This window comes from Convolutriloba macropyga, chromosome 4 (assembly GCF_964194025.1).
Source record: "Convolutriloba macropyga chromosome 4, txConMacr16.3, whole genome shotgun sequence".
In the NCBI taxonomy this organism is placed as follows: domain Eukaryota; kingdom Metazoa; phylum Xenacoelomorpha; order Acoela; family Convolutidae; genus Convolutriloba; species Convolutriloba macropyga.
In genome coordinates, this window is record NC_134471.1 from 71210444 (window position 1) to 71229673 (window position 19230).

The following is a 19230-nucleotide window of genomic DNA, read 5'->3' on the forward strand; positions in this document are numbered from 1 at the left end:
GGTCGGAGGACGATGGAAAAGTGTGATCCATCATACATGGAAGCTGTGCAAAACTCAACACAAGCTGCGGAAGGTTAGCCGGAGTCTGATTAGTGCTATTTTAATTGAAAAACACGATACGGAATAGTGCAACTTTAATTGAAAAAAACACGATATGGTGCACTTTCTCATTCAATCATAGCTAACAAAACAAGCTAACAAAGGAAACACATTTCAAGCGAAATTCAAGCTTAAGTAGAATTCAAAGACTTCTAGTATCGAACAATCTATATAGTGAATTAAGTGTTCCACAAATGCATCAGGATATGCATTTGACCCCGTCAACTGTCCTTCTCAATTTCCAACAATTGGTGACTGCAGCAAGCATCAACTCCACAAATGCATCAGGATATGCATTTGACCCCGTCAACTGTCCTTCTCAATTTCCAACAATTGGTGACTGCAGTTGACCCCGTCAACTGTCCTTCTCAATTTCCAACAATTGGTGGACTGCAGCAAGCATCAACTCCACAAATGCATCAGGATATGCATTTGACCCCGTCAACTGTCCTTCTCAATTTCCAACAATTGGTGACTGCAGTTGACCCCGTCAACTGTCCTTCTCAATTTCCAACAATTGGTGACTGCAGCAAGCATTGCTCCATAAATTAATCTTGCACCGTTCAGACAAAAGTTTGATTTGGATTTGATCCAATTGAGAATGTTCGAAACTGTATAAAGCAATTTAAACTTGAGTTTCTGAATGAGGTTAAATGAGAGATATTGTGAGACATTTGCAGCTGACGTAGTAACTATAAACAAGAGTGTTCAAACATTGCGGCCAACATGACAGAGGCCAACATGACAGAACAGTGAAATCTCGAGACTTTCGCATAACCATTGATCAAAGTAAAGTTTCAATTATGGTAGAATTCGGAAAATAATCTGTTCCTAAATTAACAGTGATGTAGTTCATTTCCATTATAAATTTTGTTTCGAATAACAACGGGTACCATCTCATAAAATAGCCTAAACGGATACCCCAGATTGCTATTGGGAAAAAATGACATATAAACAAGTAACACAGTTAGGGTGAACGAAGTAACAGTAAAACTCATAGTAACGCACAGTTACTAACATAATAACTCATAGAAACGCACAGAAGTAACAGTAAAATAACTCATAGTAACACAGTTAGTGTGAACGAAGTAACAGTAAAATAACTCATAGAAACGCACAGAAGTAACAGTAAAATAACTCATAGTAACACAGTTAGTGTGAACGAAGTAACAGTAAAATAACTCATAGTAACGAAGAGTTAAAGTGAACAATGAAGTAACATAAACAATAAATACTAAAACAAGCAACAGACAACTATAAACAAGACTAAATTGACAAACACGACGAAGACTCGGACAACTCAATCACTCGGCTCCTTTTTGATCTTCTCAAGTTACTGGATGAATCTGAAGGTAGTGTTTCTGTGTTTGGGTGGCATCGCAACATATGGCGTTTGATGTTAAACGCATACAGGCTAGTAAATTGACAAATTGAACACTTTTCTGGCTCCACACTTTTCTCGTGCACCTTCGCCACGTGGCGGTCTGTCATGTACTTGGCGTTTGACTTGTAATCGCAGTAATTGCAAACGAACACTTTCTTCTTCGCCACTGAACCTCTTGTACTACTCAATCCCCTCTTTCTATTAACCTTTGCGTCTGGCTTCACTGTTCTCATTAATAATTTACCATGGCACAAGTCAGTTTCAAGATCAATTATTCCCAGATATAATGTATCCTCCGTTATAATTATCGATTGCTCCAGTTGAAACTCAAACACAACATCATCGGTGGCCATGGTAAACAACAGAAAGGTAAACAATAGAAAGGTAAACAAGAGAAAGGTAAACAAAAGAAAGGTACACAAGAGAAGAAACACAAAGCAACAATCAGATCTGAAATACACAACATATGAAGACCATTGAGTTACTATTCAGACACTAGAAAAAGGTAAACGGAAACAGACTGATAAACACTGGGATTGACACCCCACGGGCGAAGCCCGATGCTTGCCTACTACTTCTACTACTACACCACAACTTATTTTGATATTATTAATTCTGACTTGCACATCGACATCCGCTTCCGCCTCCGCCTCCGCCTCCGCCTCCGCCTCCAACCTCCGCCTCCGACCGCCGCCACAAGCACTATTACACCACAACTTTCTGACTCGCACATCGACCTCCGCCTCCGACATCCGCCTCCGCCTCCGACCTCCGCCTCCGCCTCCGACCTCCACCTCCGACCTCCGCCTCCGACAGCCGCCACAAGCACTACTACACCACAACTTTCTGACTCGCACATCGACCTCCGCCTCCGACCTCCGCCTCCGACCTCCGCCTCCGACCTCCGACCTCCGCCTCCGACCTCCGCCTCCGACCTCCGCCTCCGACCTCCGCCTCCGACCTCCGCCTCCGACCTCCGACCTCCGCCTCCGACCTCCGACCTCCGACCGCCGCCACATCGACCTCCGCCTCCGACCTCCGCCTCCGACCTCCGCCTCCGCCTCCGACCGCCGCCACATCGACCTCCGCCTCCGACCTCCGACCTCCGCCTCCGACGTCCGACCTCCGCCTCCGACGTCCGACCTCCGCCTCAGACTCCACTGCAAAGATGTAAATGCACCAATATATGGTATAGTTTGAGCTAGAATAGCTTTTGAGGGTATCGCCATATTAAAAGTTTTAAGCATGATGTCAGTTATTCGAAATTTTCAAAACTTGCTATGTCCTTTGTATGTACAGTCTGATGGATGAGAGAAATGTGAAACATTCTGTGCAGTGTTGACCAAGAATGTAAATAAGAATGTGAAGAAGAAAGGCAGACTGGGATATTTCTTAATCGACTCTGGGCAGACTGGCAAAAGTATTTATACTGCTATTTGTCTGGTTCAGTACTGGTTACAATTGAAATGAAATGGTGCAGCGCTGAAACTCACTTTGAGCAAGGTCCGGGTTCCATAAAACAATCTCAGAAAACATACAAAACGAAAACGCTCAAAAAGAACATGGTATCTGAAGTTCCAAAATTTTTGTCTGCTAATCGACAATATATGAGTTATCAGAGCCACTGTTATATTGAATAATTTTGCATAATTTATCGTTGAAACAAATTGTCAGTAACCTGTGATTAATTCAACTTTAGCTCTAAACTGCTTTGAGATTTGAAAACAAAGTTCCACTATTTCTCAAATCTGCTATTAACAGGTGCCAAAAATGGCGAACTTCTAACGTTTAATTAAAACATAGCCGGACAAATCCTGAATAATGATTCAATGAGTTGAAAAAATGAAATTGTAACTACCTGCCACATTAGAAAAGCAAATTTTCATAGCGGACAGAAAGAGAATTAAAGCGCACATACGCGTTATAAAAAGTCTAAACAATATAAAAAGCAGCCTTTTTATAAGAAAATGAATAATGTCAAATTCTTTTAATATTAAAAAATCTTATAGAGCTGTGAACAATGCGGGTCCTCAAGCAGAATGCACAACTTCGAAAAAAAACCATTTAGGGTTAAAAAAATAAGAGACAATTTTTTTTAAAAAAATGAAAAAAAAAATACTAGTTTATCTAACTTATAGTCGCTTAGAAACCATTAAAATACGTAATTGAAATGCAAATTTCCTAATTAAATCCCGACTTTAATTACTTTCACACCGCTAAGTTCCAGAGGAACATATGAGCTCTTTGATTTTTTTTCAAATGTTTCATTACTCTCTAATTGGAGAAACTGACAAATTAACATGGAATACAATCAAGAGTAAAAACATCACTAAAAATTCAAAAACAAAACGGATGCTACCAAAGTTTTTGAGGCTTTACTTTCAAACTGCTCTGATTAGATACATGCAAGGCCATCTCATTGAAAACCGGTAAAATCTCTCAAATTCTACAAGTAAAAAACAAAAAATGAGACAAAAAAAACGAAATTTGAAACAATGCCAGTTCTAAAAACAAATATTGCAACCCAAATACTTAATTTTCTTAGTTTTTCCATGATGAAACTAATGAAAGTTTTCATTTATAGCTAACTATATCACCGATGAAAACCAAATAGATACGACTTGGTATTGATGTTTTCAAAACTATTATTTTGTTGCCAAATTCTGTTCATTGGGCTCGGAAAACAACAACATAACTCCAATGAAACAAAATTTTCCTTAACCTGCATTCGTTTTTCCAGAGCTAACAGTCTTCAGTACCTATGCAACAAATTTCCAGCATCTAAAAATTTGTTAAAACTCAACAGTTGAATTAAACAAAATGGGCCTTATGTAAAGACCTGTTATAAATATACATCAAAATCATACAACTTTTATCTTTCTATTAATAAGTAAAAATGTCGATTTTGTGGCGGATAAAAAAATGACATGTGAAAAATTTCAACTGCTAGAAGTTCTAATATAGATAGACGAAAAGAGGTCTGTAAATTATTAGCTTTGAAGTATTTCTACACAAGTCTTTTCGCTCAACCCGAAGTTCTTTTATGAGCGCGACTTTTTGCTTAGGAAATATGTTTTGTCCGGATCATTTCAACAATTGCCTGCTGGCAAAAATGGGGATAATCTGGAATAGAACTTAAAGGAACAACTTTTTTAACCAATAAAGCAGTACTTTTTTCCACGAATTCACATATTAAGTTAGGCGCTATATAATAAATTAAGCAACGCTATAATATTTTGCAGAATTTGAAAATAAAACATAACCGGCAGATTGCCAGAAAATAGCCGCAATAGTATCATAAATCTGCAGTCTCAAAAAGACGGTAACCTAGCTGTAAGATTGCCAGAAAATAGCCGCAATGGATTCGTAGATATGCATTCACAAAAAGAAAGTCAAAAGTAGACGGAGAAAATGCTGAGATGTCTTATATTTTGATTAAGAATCTCTATAACATATTGTTGTTTCTATTAGCTGCACTCAATTAGAGTGACACGCATTCACTGGACCTTATCCCTTCGAATTAAAATGAAAAAAATCAATTTCAGAGTGAGGAAGTCATTTTTGAAGGTAGGTCAAGTGAGGTAAATCAAGTGAGACCACGCAAATGTATAAAAAAATTTGCCTAACTGAGAGCGAAAAATGACGTCACGCACGTAATTTAGTGATATTGCATGAAGGAATGAACAAAAAGCGTTTTTAAGAGCTTGTGACGTCATATGGTCGTAAAAAAATCTTGACGTAATTAAAAAACAAGAGAAGGCCAATAGTAGCCCCAGCTATTGCTGTGTGGCTATTAAACAATTTCGAACTGGCGTATTGGGTGGCTAGCTTCACCGCCATAAGCGTCATGCAACTCCAGACACCGCAACAGACGCATGCCAGTTGACTGCCGTAATCATGCTTAACCTGATATAGGCTATCTAAACTGTAGACAAGTAATATTGTCTGTTATATTATAGACAAGTAATACTGTAGACAAGTAATGATATAGCACAAGACTGATTCCCTATCCCTCACCCTTGAAAAGATCCCAGTTTCCTTTAAAAGTTTTGGCTTAGAAATTAGAATTGTCGGACTGTTTAATAATGTGTGCTTCAGAAATCAATTCGTAGCGCTTATCCTTGACTGTTGTCGGGCTTTTCCTTATTTCATCTCGGCCCATCGCGGAAATTTCGACTTTTTCGCTTATTATATTTTAAAAAATAGTTAAATTTTATCAGATCTTAGAGTTGTTGAAAGTGAACCAAATTGATATCCAAGACTACCAGTAGTATGTAGGCTGTAGTGCAAAAGAATGGTTTGCCTAACTGCCCTACAAAAAAGGAGATATTTCACACGGAAATTTCGATTTTTTCGCTCATTATATTTTAAAAAATAGTTAAATTTTATCGGATCCTAGAGTTGTCGAAATTAAACCAAAATTGGCATGGAGTATCACATGTGTAACTAATGTGTAGAACAAAAGGAATTATTGCTATAGTGTTACTAGGGGAAAAGTTGGGTTTTCATACAATATTTTGTGAATTTCGCAAATAACGAATTTTAACCATTTATTTTATAGTCATAGTCATTTATAGTCATTAAGAGATTTATTATGCTTTGTTGTGTTTGGAGATAGAGTTCGGTTTTTTAGCTAACGCTCTTCTCAAAATCTCCTATAGTTGTTTGTAACTCCGCCGTAGCCGGTCCCCAGCACGGTTGAGAAAAGGAGGAGGGAAACACCACAAAAAAAAATAAAAAAGTACCTGAAAATCTCAAAAAGCTGTTCGTTAGTTCAACTTGAAAATTTCCAAAAATTATACTGCCATTTTATACATATTTTTGCTGTGCTTTGTTTAGTTTTGTTTAGTTTTATTTGGAGATAGAGTTTGAGCCTGGTTTTTTGTGCTCTGCTCACAATCTCCTATAGTTGTTTGTAACTCCGCCGTAGCCGGTCCCCAGCCCGGTTGAGAGAAGGAGGAGGGAAACACACCCAGAACATACCTGAAATATCTCAAATACATCAATTTTTAACTCGACTTGAGATAATTCTCCGACATACGTTTACTATATGTATGCTAATTTTCAGGTGTAGAAAGAGGAGGATTTTCCGGGAAAATAACGGGGAAAAGAGTGTAAAGAGTGTAAAAATAAAAAAATTACACCCCTTTTTCTCCCCTGAATTAGCGGTGTAAGAGTGTAATTATGAAGAGTGTAATTGGAAAGTTGAGAGTGGAAGAGTGTAAAAATAAAAAAAAAATAATTTTATTACGTTTATAATGACCGGGGATAAGAGTGTAGAGAGTGTAAAAATAAAAAAAATTACACCCCTATTTCTCCGCTTAAATAGCGGTGTAAGAGTGTAATTATGAAGAGTGTAATTTTAAAATTAAGAGTGGAAGAGTGTAAAAATAATTTAAAGGCGGAATATAAAGAGTGTAAAAATAATTTAAAGGTGTAATAGAAAGAGTGTAAAAGAAAATTAGAAGTGCGATTATTATTTGAAGTTACACTCTTATTATTTAAAACTACACTCTTAAAATTACACTCTTACACCGCTAATTAAGCGGAGAAATAGGGGGGGGGGGTATTTTTTTTACACTCTTTACACTCTTTTCCCCGTTATTTTCCGGGAAAATCCTCCCCACCCCCCCCCCCCCCCCGGGAAGAGAGAGGTGGTGAAAAAAAGACAAATGCAGAGCGTCAAAATCAGATAAAAAACTCACCATACAGTGCCATCGAAAACCAATATAAGGCAAATAATGAGTTGCGAATTGTCTGTATTTGAAAATTGGTACTATCAAGCCTCCTTGCGGCGTACAAATTATCTTTTTGCATGTCTAATGAGAACGGAAGAGTTTTACATCTACGACCCGGGTCGAGGAATTTTGGTGCAAACAGTTAGTGATTGTAAGAAATGTGGTTTTTGGAGCTAAATGTAGTGAAAGCGTTGAAAGAAGCGTGGCTGGAAGCCGCATACCTTACGCCACTTCAGCGTTATAAAATCAGCGAAAATTTTTGCGATTCACAGCGATGAAATGTTGATTTTTTCAATACAAAATAGCCTTGTGATGAGCGTACACTAGACTGATCAAAGGTGAATGCTAGCTGACTTCCAACGCTCCTGATCAGAAGTGGTTTCAAACGCATATATTAGCTTGATCAGAGACTACTTCAAACACGCAGAGATCTTCGACCGGAGACGGTTACAGACGAAAAAATATTAATAATGCCCACGCATGTCCATTATTTAGAATCAAATTCATTCAATGAGACTTCAAAAATGGCCGAAAGCACCATAAAATGAAAGAAATAACTGATAGAAAGGAACATAAAAAATTATGTCTCTTCAAACAGGACAAAAAGTTGATTAAGAAAATATCATACGGATTTCTAATTCTCACCATAATTACTTGTCTAAATTGATGCCTTAAAGGATATAAAATAGAGAAAGTCGATTTCTTTTGCTGCCATAGAAAAGTATTCTCTGGTCAGAGATTTTTTCAATCGTATTTTAATTGGGACAATGGTCTGGTAACCGTTTGAATAAGGTCGTGTAAGTTGTCTAAGGTAACTTCAGTGGAAGGTTTGTCTGATCACAGGTGGTGTCCAGCGTACATCGAGTGCACTTTGAGTTTCGAGCGCACAATAGACTACTCACAGGCCAGTTTGACTTGAGTCTTGATCAGAGATCACTTTTAACCTGGATCACGTCGACAAGAAGCGATTGAGTTACCATTCATTTTCCGTGGATTTGACCTAAATTTCTTCAAATATTTCCAATCAATAAAAATTCCCCATCTTGCCTTGATATTGTAATTTCAAACAAACACACACACACCACACACACACACACACACACACACACACACACACACACACACACACACACCAACACACACACACACAAATCTGCACACGGACACATACACACACGCATTTATACGTGCACACAGCAAAGATATAATCTAGTTTTTCTATATGCAAAAGGCATTGATGGTCGAAGAAGCACGCCTGAAAAGTTGCTTAACCATCTATATATTAATTCTAACTCGAATGCTATACCACCATGTTTAAGCGCCTATCTTCACACGTTTTAGCGTCTCTTAAACATGCAGCCTAGCGTAATGCATGCATCCTATACCACCATGTTTAAGCGCCAATCTTCACATGTTTTAACGGTCCTTAAACATGCAGCGTGTTCTGTGGATTGGTTATATGTGTGTGCGTGCGTGTGTCCGCGAGCATGCATGCGTATGTGTGTGCGTGTATGTGTGTGTGCTCTTTTCGGTTTTGGGACGTTCAATTTGTTTTCGAACGTTCTTTTTACTTGACCGCTTACGTCTATGTGACTCTATTTGTGTGTGTGTGTGTTTGTGACCTTCAACTGATAAAATTTAACTGACGTTAACCATGGCTTGGACTACAACCACTGAATTTTATCCTTGTGTGTTTATGTGTGAACCTGTTTGCGCGCGTGTGTGTGTATGTAAGTGTGTTTACGTGCACGCGTGTGAGACCTTGAGATTTTGACATTTAAGTGAGGTTAACCGTTACATTGAGTTGCTTTAATGCAATACTGATTGTTTTTTTTACATATTATCATTCCTTTTTGCATATCCCAGATAGCCAACGATTTGGTAAGCATCCATTGGTGATTAAAATTAATTAGGGCGGGCAGTTCTTAACTGGTCTAAAGTTTTGTGAGGTTTTGCTAAGATTTTTTTTATTGTCTCAGACTCTTATCCTGAAATTCAGTTATCCTCCTGACTTTTCTTCGCTAAAACTTTTCTTCGCTTTTCTTGGCTAAAACGTTCTTCGCTTTTCATCGTTAAAGATAACTTTCAGAAATCACTGCTCTCCCAATAAAAGGACTGCAGCAAAGCTTTAAAGCTGAGATCACAAAATTTGAGCCGCAAATTATGGTTGCTGTTGAGCGGTTGCAGACGGCATTGAATTATTCTGTCTATAAAACGAAAAGCCAAGAGTCTGACAGAAAAAAACTCAAAATGTTGAGCAGGGCCGTAAGAAAGTGCCCTGAAATAGATAGATTGAGAGGAACTATCAAAAAGACCTTCTTTGCTCACTTTCCTCACTTTCTTTTCTCACTTTCATTTCTCACTTTCTCTTCTCACTTTCTTAAAGTGCCCTGAAATAGATAGACTGAGAGCAACTATCAAAAAGACCTTCTTTGCTCACTTTCCTCACTTTCTTTTCTCACTTTCATTTCTCACTTTCTCTTCTCACTTTCTTTTCTCACTTTCTTTTCTCACTTTCTCTTCTCACTTTCTCTGCTCACTTTCTTTTCTCACTTTCTTCTCTCACTATCTTTTCTAACTTTTTCTCTCACTTTCTTTTCTCACTTTCTTTTTTCACTTTTTTTCTCACTCTCTTCTCACTTTCTTTTCTCACTTTCTTTTCTTACTTTATTTTCTCAATTTCTTTTCTCTTTTTTTCTCACTTTTTTTTCTCCCTTTCTTTTTCTCACTTTCTTCTCACTTTGTTTTTCTCACTTTCTTTTTCTCACTTTCTTTTTCTCATTTTCTTTTTCTCACTTTCTTTTCTCACTTTCTTTCTCACTTCTTTTTCTCACTTTATTTTCTCATTTTTTCCTCCCTTTTTTCTCACTTTCTTTTCTCACTTTCTTTTCTCACTTTCTTTTCTCACTTTCTTTTCTCACTTTCTTTTCTCACTTTCTTTTCTCACTTTCTTTTCTCACTTTCTTTTCTCACTTTCTTTTCTCTTTTTCTTCTCTCACTTTTTTTTCTCTGTTTTTCGTCACTTTCTTTTCTCACTTTCTTTTCTCACTTTCTTTTCTCACTTCCTTTTCTCACTTTTTTTCTCGCTTTCTTTTCTCACTTCCTTTTCTCACTTTCTTTTCTCACTTTCTTTTCTCAATTTCTTTTCTCACTTTCTTTTCTCACTTTCTTTTCTCACTTTCTTTTCTCAATTTTTCTTTTTTTTCTCTTTTTTTCGTCACTTTCTTTTCTCACTTTCTTTTCTCACTTTCTTTTCTCACTTCCTTTTCTCACTTTTTTTCTCGCTTTCTTTTCTCACTTCCTTTTCTCACTTTCTTTTCTCACTTTCTTTTCTCACTTTCTTTTCTCACTTTCTTTTCTCACTTTCTTTTCTCACTTTCTTTTCTCTTTTTCTTCTCTCACTTTTTTTTCTCTTTTTTTCGTCACTTTCTTTTCTCACTTTCTTTTCTCACTTTCTTTTCTCACTTCCTTTTCTCACTTTTTTTCTCGCTTTCTTTTCTCACTTCCTTTTCTCACTTTCTTTTCTCACTTTCTTTTCTCAATTTCTTTTCTCACTTTCTTTTCTCACTTTCTTTTCTCACTTTCTTTTCTCAATTTTTCTTTTTTTTCTCTTTTTTTCCTCACTTTCTTTTCTCACTTTCTTTTCTCATTTTCTTTTCTGCTTTTCTTTTCTCACCTTCTTTTTTCACTTTCTTTTCTCTTTTTCTTTTCTCACATTTCTCACTTTCTTTTCTCTTTTTCTTTCACTCTTTTTTTCGTTTTTTTTTCTCACTTTCTTTTCTCACTTTCTTTTCTCACTTTCTTTTCTCATTTTTTCCTCATTTTTTCTCACTTTCCTTTCTCACTTTCCTCAATTTCGTTTCTCATTTTCTTTTCTCACTTTAATTTCTCACTTTCTTTTCTCTTTTTTCCTCACTTTCTTTTCTCACTTTCTTTTCTCACTTTCTTTTCTCACTTTCTTTTCTCACTTCCTTTTCTCACTTCCTTTTCTCACTTTCTTTTCTCACTTTCTTTTCTCACTTTATTTTCTCACTTTCTTTTCTCACTTTCTTTTCTCTCTTTTTTTGCTCACTTTCTTTTCTCAATTTTTCTTTTTTTTCTCTTCTTTTCCTCACTTTCTTTTCTCACTTTCTTTTCTCCTTTTGTCTTCTCACTTTCTTTTCTCACTTTCTTTTCACACTTTCTTTTCTCACTTTCTTTTCTCTCTTTTTTTGCTCACTTTCTTTTCTCACTTTCTTTTCTCACTTTCTTTTCTCACTTTCTTTTCTCACTTCTTTTTCTCACTTCCTTTTCTCACTTTCTTTTCTCACATTCTTTTCTCACTTTATTTTCTCACTTTCTTTTCTCACTTTCTTTTCTCAATTTTTCTTTTTTTTTCTCTTCTTTTCCTCACTTTCTTTTCTCACTTTCTTTTCTCACTTTCTTTTCTCCTTTTCTTTTCTCACTTTCTTTTCTCACTTTCTTTTCTCACTTTCTTTTCTCACTTTCTTTTCTCACTTTCTTTTCTCTCTTTTTTTGCTCACTTTCTTTTCTCACTTTCTTTTCTCACTTTCTTTTCTCTCTTTTTCTTTTCTCACTTTCTTTTCTCTCTTTTTCTTTTCTCACTTTCTCTTCTCACTTTCTTTTCTCTTTTTCTTTCACTCTTTTTTCGTTTTTTTTCTCACTTTCTTTTTCTCACTTTCTTTTTCTCATTTTCTTTTTCTCACTTTCTTTTCTCACTTTCTTTCTCACTTCTTTTTCTCACTTTCTTTTCTCATTTTTTCCGCCCTTTTTTCTCACTTTCTATTCTCACTTTCTTTTCTCACTTTCTTTTCTCACTTTCTTTTCTCACTTTCTTTTCTCACTTTCTTTTCTCACTTTCTTTTCTCACTTTCTTTTCTCACTTTCTTTTCTCTTTTTCTTCTCTCACTTTTTTTTCTCTTTTTTATCGTCACTTTCTTTTCTCACTTTCTTTTCTCACTTTCTTTTCTCACTTCCTTTTCTCACTTCCTTTTCTCACTTTTTTTCTCGCTTTCTTTTCTCACTTCCTTTTCTCACTTTCTTTTCTCACTTTCTTTTCTCACTTTCTTTTCTCAATTTTTCTTTTTTTTCTCTTTTTTTCCTCACTTTCTTTTCTCACTTTCTTTTCTCATTTTCTTTTCTCCTTTTCTTTTCTCACCTTCTTTTTTCAATTTCTTTTCTCTTTTTCTTTTCTCACATTTCTCACTTTCTTTTCTCTTTTTCTTTCACTCTTTTTTTCGTTTTTTTTCTCACTTTCTTTTCTCACTTTCTTTTCTCACTTTCTTTTCACACTTTCTTTTCTCACTTTCTTTTCTCTCTTTTTTTGCTCACTTTCTTTTCTCACTTTCTTTTCTCACTTTCTTTTCTCACTTTCTTTTCTCACTTCCTTTTCTCACTTCCTTTTCTCACTTTCTTTTCTCACATTCTTTTTTCACTTTATTTTCTCACTTTCTTTTCTCACTTTCTTTTCTCAATTTTTTTTTTTTTCTCTTCTTTTCCTCACTTTCTTTTCTCACTTTCTTTTCTCACTTTCTTTTCTCCTTTTCTTTTCTCACTTTCTTTTCTCACTTTCTTTTCTCACTTTCTTTTCTCACTTTCTTTTCTCACTTTCTTTTCTCTCTTTTTTTTTGCTCACTTTCTTTTCTCACTTTCTTTTCTCACTTTCTTTTCTCTCTTTTTCTTTTCTCACTTTCTTTTCTCTCTTTTTCTTTTCTCACTTTCTCTTCTCACTTTCTTTTCTCTTTTTCTTTCACTCTTTTTTCGTTTTTTTTCTCACTTACTTTTTCTCACTTTCTTTTTCTCATTTTCTTTTTCTCACTTTCTTTTCTCACTTTCTTTCTCTCTTCTTTTTCTCACTTTCTTTTCTCATTTTTTCCGCCCTTTTTTCTCACTTTCTATTCTCACTTTCTTTTCTCACTTTCTTTTCTCACTTTCTTTTCTCACTTTCTTTTCTCACTTTCTTTTCTCACTTTCTTTCCTCACTTTCTTTTCTCACTTTCTTTTCTCTTTTTCTTCTCTCACTTTTTTTTCTCTTTTTTTCGTCACTTTCTTTTCTCACTTTCTTTTCTCACTTTCTTTTCTCACTTCCTTTTCTCACTTCCTTTTCTCACTTTTTTTCTCGCTTTCTTTTCTCACTTCCTTTTCTCACTTTCTTTTCTCACTTTCTTTTCTCACTTTCTTTTCTCACTTTCTTTTCTCACTTTCTTTTCTCACTTTCTTTTCTCAATTTTTCTTTTTTTTCTCTTTTTTTCCTCACTTTCTTTTCTCCCTTTCTTTTCTCATTTTCTTTTCTCCTTTTCTTTTCTCACCTTCTTTTTTCACTTTCTTTTCTCTTTTTCTTTTCTCACATTTCTCACTTTCTTTTCTCTTTTTCTTTCACTCTTTTTTTCGTTTTTTTCTCACTTTCTTTTCTCACTTTCTTTTCTCACTTTCTTTTCTCATTTTTTCCTCATTTTTTCTCACTTTCCTTTCTCACTTTCCTCAATTTCGTTTCTCATTTTCTTTTCTCACTTTATTTTCTCACTTTCTTTTCTCTTTTTCCTCACTTTCTTTTCTCACTTTCTTTTCTCACTTTCTTTTCTCACTTTCTTTTCTCACTTCCTTTTCTCACTTCCTTTTCTCACTTTCTTTTCTCACTTTCTTTTCTCACTTTATTTTCTCACTTTCTTTTCTCACTTTCTTTTCTCAATTTTTCTTTTTTTTCTCTTCTTTTCCTCACTTTCTTTTCTCACTTTCTTTTCTCACTTTCTTTTCTCCTTTTCTTTTCTCACTTTCTTTTCTCACTTTCTTTTCTCACTTTCTTTTCTCACTTTCTTTTCACACTTTCTTTTCTCACTTTCTTTTCTCTCTTTTTTTGCTCACTTTCTTTTCTCACTTTCTTTTCTCACTTTCTTTTCTCACTTTCTTTTCTCACTTCCTTTTCTCACTTCCTTTTCTCACTTTCTTTTCTCACATTCTTTTCTCACTTTATTTTCTCACTTTCTTTTCTCACTTTCTTTTCTCAATTTTTCTTTTTTTTCTCTTCTTTTCCTCACTTTCTTTTCTCACTTTCTTTTCTCACTTTCTTTTCTCCTTTTCTTTTCTCACTTTCTTTTCTCACTTTCTTTTCTCACTTTCTTTTCTCACTTTCTTTTCTCACTTTCTTTTCTCACTTTCTTTTCTCTCTTTTTTTGCTCACTTTCTTTTCTCACTTTCTTTTCTCACTTTCTTTTCTCTCTTTTTCTTTTCTCACTTTTTTTCTCTCTTTTTCTTTTCTCACTTTCTCTTCTCACTTTCTTCTCTCTTTTTCTTTCACTCTTTTTTCGTTTTTTTTCTCATTTTCTTTTCTCACTTTTTTTCTCACTTTCTTTTCTCTTTTTTCCTCACTTTCTTTTCTCACTTTCTTTTCTCACTTTCTTTTCTCACTTTCTTTTCTCACTTCCTTTTCTCACTTCCTTTTCTCACTTTCTTTTCTCACTTTCTTTTCTCACTTTATTTTCTCACTTTCTTTTCTCACTTTCTTTTCTCAATTTTTCTTTTTTTTCTCTTCTTTTCCTCACTTTCTTTTCTCACTTTCTTTTCTCACTTTCTTTTCTCCTTTTCTTTTCTCACTTTCTTTTCTCACTTTCTTTTCTCACTTTCTTTTCTCACTTTCTTTTCACACTTTCTTTTCTCACTTTCTTTTCTCTCTTTTTTTGCTCACTTTCTTTTCTCACTTTCTTTTCTCACTTTCTTTTCTCACTTTCTTTTCTCACTTCCTTTTCTCACTTCCTTTTCTCACTTTCTTTTCTCACATTCTTTTCTCACTTTATTTTCTCACTTTCTTTTCTCACTTTCTTTTCTCAATTTTTCTTTTTTTTCTCTTATTTTCCTCACTTTCTTTTCTCACTTTCTTTTCTCACTTTCTTTTCTCCTTTTCTTTTCTCACTTTCTTTTCTCACTTTCTTTTCTCACTTTCTTTTCTCACTTTCTTTTCTCACTTTCTTTTCTCACTTTCTTTTCTCTCTTTTTTTGCTCACTTTCTTTTCTCACTTTCTTTTCTCACTTTCTTTTCTCTCTTTTTCTTTTCTCACTTTTTTTCTCTCTTTTTCTTTTCTCACTTTCTCTTCTCACTTTCTTCTCTCTTTTTCTTTCACTCTTTTTTCGTTTTTTTTCTCATTTTCTTTTCTCACTTTTTTTTTCACTTTCTTTTCTCACTTTATTTTCTCATTTTTTCCTCATTTTTTCTCACTTTCTTTTCTCACCTTCTTTCCTCACTTTCTTTTCTCACTTTCTTTTCTCATTTTCTTTTCTCACTTTCTTTTCTCACTTTCTTTTCTCACTTTTTTTCTCACTTTCTTTTCTCACTTTCTTTTCTCATTTTCTTTTCTCACTTTCTTTTCTCACTTTCTTTTCTCACTTTCTTTTCTCAATTTCTTTTCTCACTTTCTTTTCTCAATTTTTCTTTTTTTTTCTCTTTTTTTCCTCACTTTTTTTTCTCACTTTCTTTTCTCATTTTCTTTTCTCCTTTTCTTTTCTCACCTTCTTTTTTCACTTGCTTTTCTCACTTTCTTTTCTCACTTTCTTTTCTCTCTTTTTCTTTTCTCACATTTCTCACTTTCTTTTGTCTTTTTCTTTCACTCTTTTTTTCGTTTTTTTCTCACTTTCTTTTCTCACTTTCTTTTCTCACTTTCTTTTCTCATTTTTTCCTCATTTTTTCTCACATTCTTTTCTCACTTTCCTCAATTTCGTTTCTCAAATTCTTTTCTCACTTTATTTTCTCACTTTTTTTTCTCTTTTTTCCTCACTTTCTTTTCTCACTTTCTTTTCTCACTTCCTTTTCTCACTTTCTTTTCTCACTTCCTTTTCTCACTTCCTTTTCTCACTTTCTTTTCTCACTTTCTTTTCTCACTTTATTTTCTCACTTTCTTTTCTCACTTTCTTTTCTCAATTTTTCTTTTTTTTCTCTTCTTTTCCTCACTTTCTTTTCTCACTTTCTTTTCTCCTTTTCTTTTCTCACTTTCTTTTCTCACTTTCTTTTCTCACTTTCTTTTCTCACTTTCTTTTCACACTTTCTTTTCTCACTTTCTTTTCTCTCTTTTTTTGCTCACTTTCTTTTCTCACTTTCTTTTCTCACTTTCTTTTCTCACTTTCTTTTCTCACTTCCTTTTCTCACTTTCTTTTCTCACATTCTTTTCTCACTTTATTTTCTCACTTCCTTTTCTCACTTTCTTTTCTCAATTTTTCTTTTTTTTTCTCTTCTTTTCCTCACTTTCTTTTCTCACTTTCTTTTCTCACTTTCTTTTCTCCTTTTCTTTTCTCACTTTCTTTTCTCACTTTCTTTTCTCACTTTCTTTTCTCACTTTCTTTTCTCACTTTCTTTTCTCACTTTCTTTTCTCTCTTTTTTTGCTCCCTTTCTTTTCTCACTTTCTTTTCTCACTTTCTTTTCTCTCTTTTTCTTTTCTCACTTTCTTTTCTCTCTTTTTCTTTTCTCACTTTCTCTTCTCACTTTCTTTTCTCTTTTTCTTTCACTCTTTTTTCGTTTTTTTTTCTCATTTTCTTTTCTCACTTTTTTTCTCACTTTCTTTTCTCACTTTATTTTCTCATTTTTTCTTTTCTCACTTTCTCTTCTCACTTTCTTTTCTCTTTTTCTTTTCTCACTTTCTTTTCTCACTTTCTTTTCTCTCTTTGTCTTTTCTCACTTTCTTTTCTCTCTTTTTCTTTTCTCACTTTCTTTTCTCACTTTCTTTTCTCACTTTCTTTTCACACTTTCTTTTCTCACTTTCTTTTCTCTCTTTTTTTGCTCACTTTCTTTTCTCACTTTCTTTTCTCACTTTCTTTTCTCACTTTCTTTTCTCACTTCCTTTTCTCACTTCCTTTTCTCACTTTCTTTTCTCACATTCTTTTCTCACTTTATTTTCTCACTTTCTTTTCTCACTTTCTTTTCTCTCTTTTTCTTTTCTCACTTTCTTTTCTCTCTTTTTCTTTTCTCACTTTCTCTTCTCACTTTCTTTTCTCTTTTTCTTTCACTCTTTTTTCGTTTTCTTCTCATTTTCTTTTCTCACTTTTTTTCTCACTTCCTTTTCTCACTTCCTTTTCTCACTTTCTTTTCTCACTTTCTTTTCTCACTTTATTTTCTCACTTTCTTTTCTCACTTTCTTTTCTCAATTTTTCTTTTTTTTCTCTTCTTTTCCTCACTTTCTTTTCTCACTTTCTTTTCTCCTTTTCTTTTCTCACTTTCTTTTCTCACTTTCTTTTCTCACTTTCTTTTCGCACTTTCTTTTCACACTTTCTTTTCTCACTTTCTTTTCTCTCTTTTTTTGCTCCCTTTCTTTTCTCACTTTCTTTTCTCACTTTCTTTTCTCACTTTCTTTTCTCACTTCCTTTTCTCACTTCCTTTTCTCACTTTCTTTTCTCACATTCTTTTCTCACTTTATTTTCTCACTTTCTTTTCTCACTTTCTTTTCTCAATTTTTCTTTTTTTTCTCTTCTTTTCCTCACTTTCTTTTCTCACTTTCTTTTCTCACTTTCTTTTCTCCTTTTCTTTTCTCACTTTCTTTTCTCACTTTCTTTTCTCACTTTCTTTTCTCACTTTCTTTTCTCACTTTCTTTTCTCACTTTCTTTTCACTCTTTTTTTGCTCACTTTCTTTTCTCACTTTCTTTTCTCACTTTCTTTTCTCTCTTTTTCTTTTCTCACTTTCTTTTCTCTCTTTTTCTTTTCTCACTTTCTCTTCTCACTTTCTTTTCTCTTTTTCTTTCACTCTTTTTTCGTTTTTTTTTCTCATTTTCTTTTCTCACTTTTTTTCTCACTTTCTTTTCTCACTTTATTTTCTCATTTTTTCTTTTCTCACTTTCTCTTCACACTTTCTTTTCTCTTTTTCTTTCACTCTTTTTTCGTTTTTTTTCTCATTTTCTTTTCTCACTTTTTTTCTCACTTTCGTTTCTCACTTTCTTTTCTCGCTTTCTTTTCTCTCTTTTTTTGCTCACTTTCTTTTCTCACTTTCTTTTCTCACTTTCTTTTCTCTCTTTTTCTTTTCTCACTTTCTTTTCTCTCTTTTTCTTTTCTCACTTTCTCTTCTCACTTTCTTTTCTCTTTTTCTTTCACTCTTTTTTCGTTTTTTTTCTCATTTTCTTTCCTCACTTTTTTTCCCACTTTCTTTTCTCACTTTCTTTTCTCTCCTTTTCTTTTCTCACTTTCTTTTCTCACTTTCTTTTCTCACTTTCTTTTCTCCTTTTCTTTTCTCACTTTCTTTTCTCACTTTCTTTTCTCACTTTCTTTTCTCACTTTCTTTTCTCACTTTCTTTTCTCACTTTCTTTTCTCTCTTTTTTTTGCTCACTTTCTTTTCTCACTTTCTTTTCTCACTTTCTTTTCTCTCTTTTTCTTTTCTCAATTTCTTTTCTCTCTTTTTCTTTTCTCACTTTCTTTTCTCACTTTCTTTTCTCACTTTCTTTTCACACTTTCTTTTCTCACTTTCTTTTCTCAATTTTTCTTTTTTTTCTCTTCTTTTCCTCACTTTCTTTTCTCACTTTCTTTTCTCACTTTCTTTTCTCCTTTTCTTTTCTCACTTTCTTTTCTCACTTTCTTTTCTCACTTTCTTTTCTCACTTTCTTTTCTCACTTTCTTTTCTCACTTTCTTTTCTCTCTTTTTTTGCTCACTTTCTTTTCTCACTTTCTTTTCTCACTTTCTTTTCTCTCTTTTTCTTTTCTCACTTTCTTTTCTCTCTTTTTCTTTTCTCACTTTCTCTTCTCACTTTCTTTTCTCTTTTTCTTTCACTCTTTTTTCGTTTTTTTTTCTCATTTTCTTTTCTCACTTTTTTTCTCACTTTCTTTTCTCACTTTATTTTCTCATTTTTTCCTCATTTTTTCTCACTTTATTTTCTCATATTCTTTCCTCACTTTCTTTTCTCACTTTCTTTTCTCATTTTCTTTTCTCACTTTCTTTTCTCACTTTCTTTTCTCACTTTTTTTCTCACTTTCTTTTCTCACTTTCTTTTCTCATTTTCTTTTCTCACTTTCTTTTCTCACTTTTTTTCTCACTTTCTTTTCTC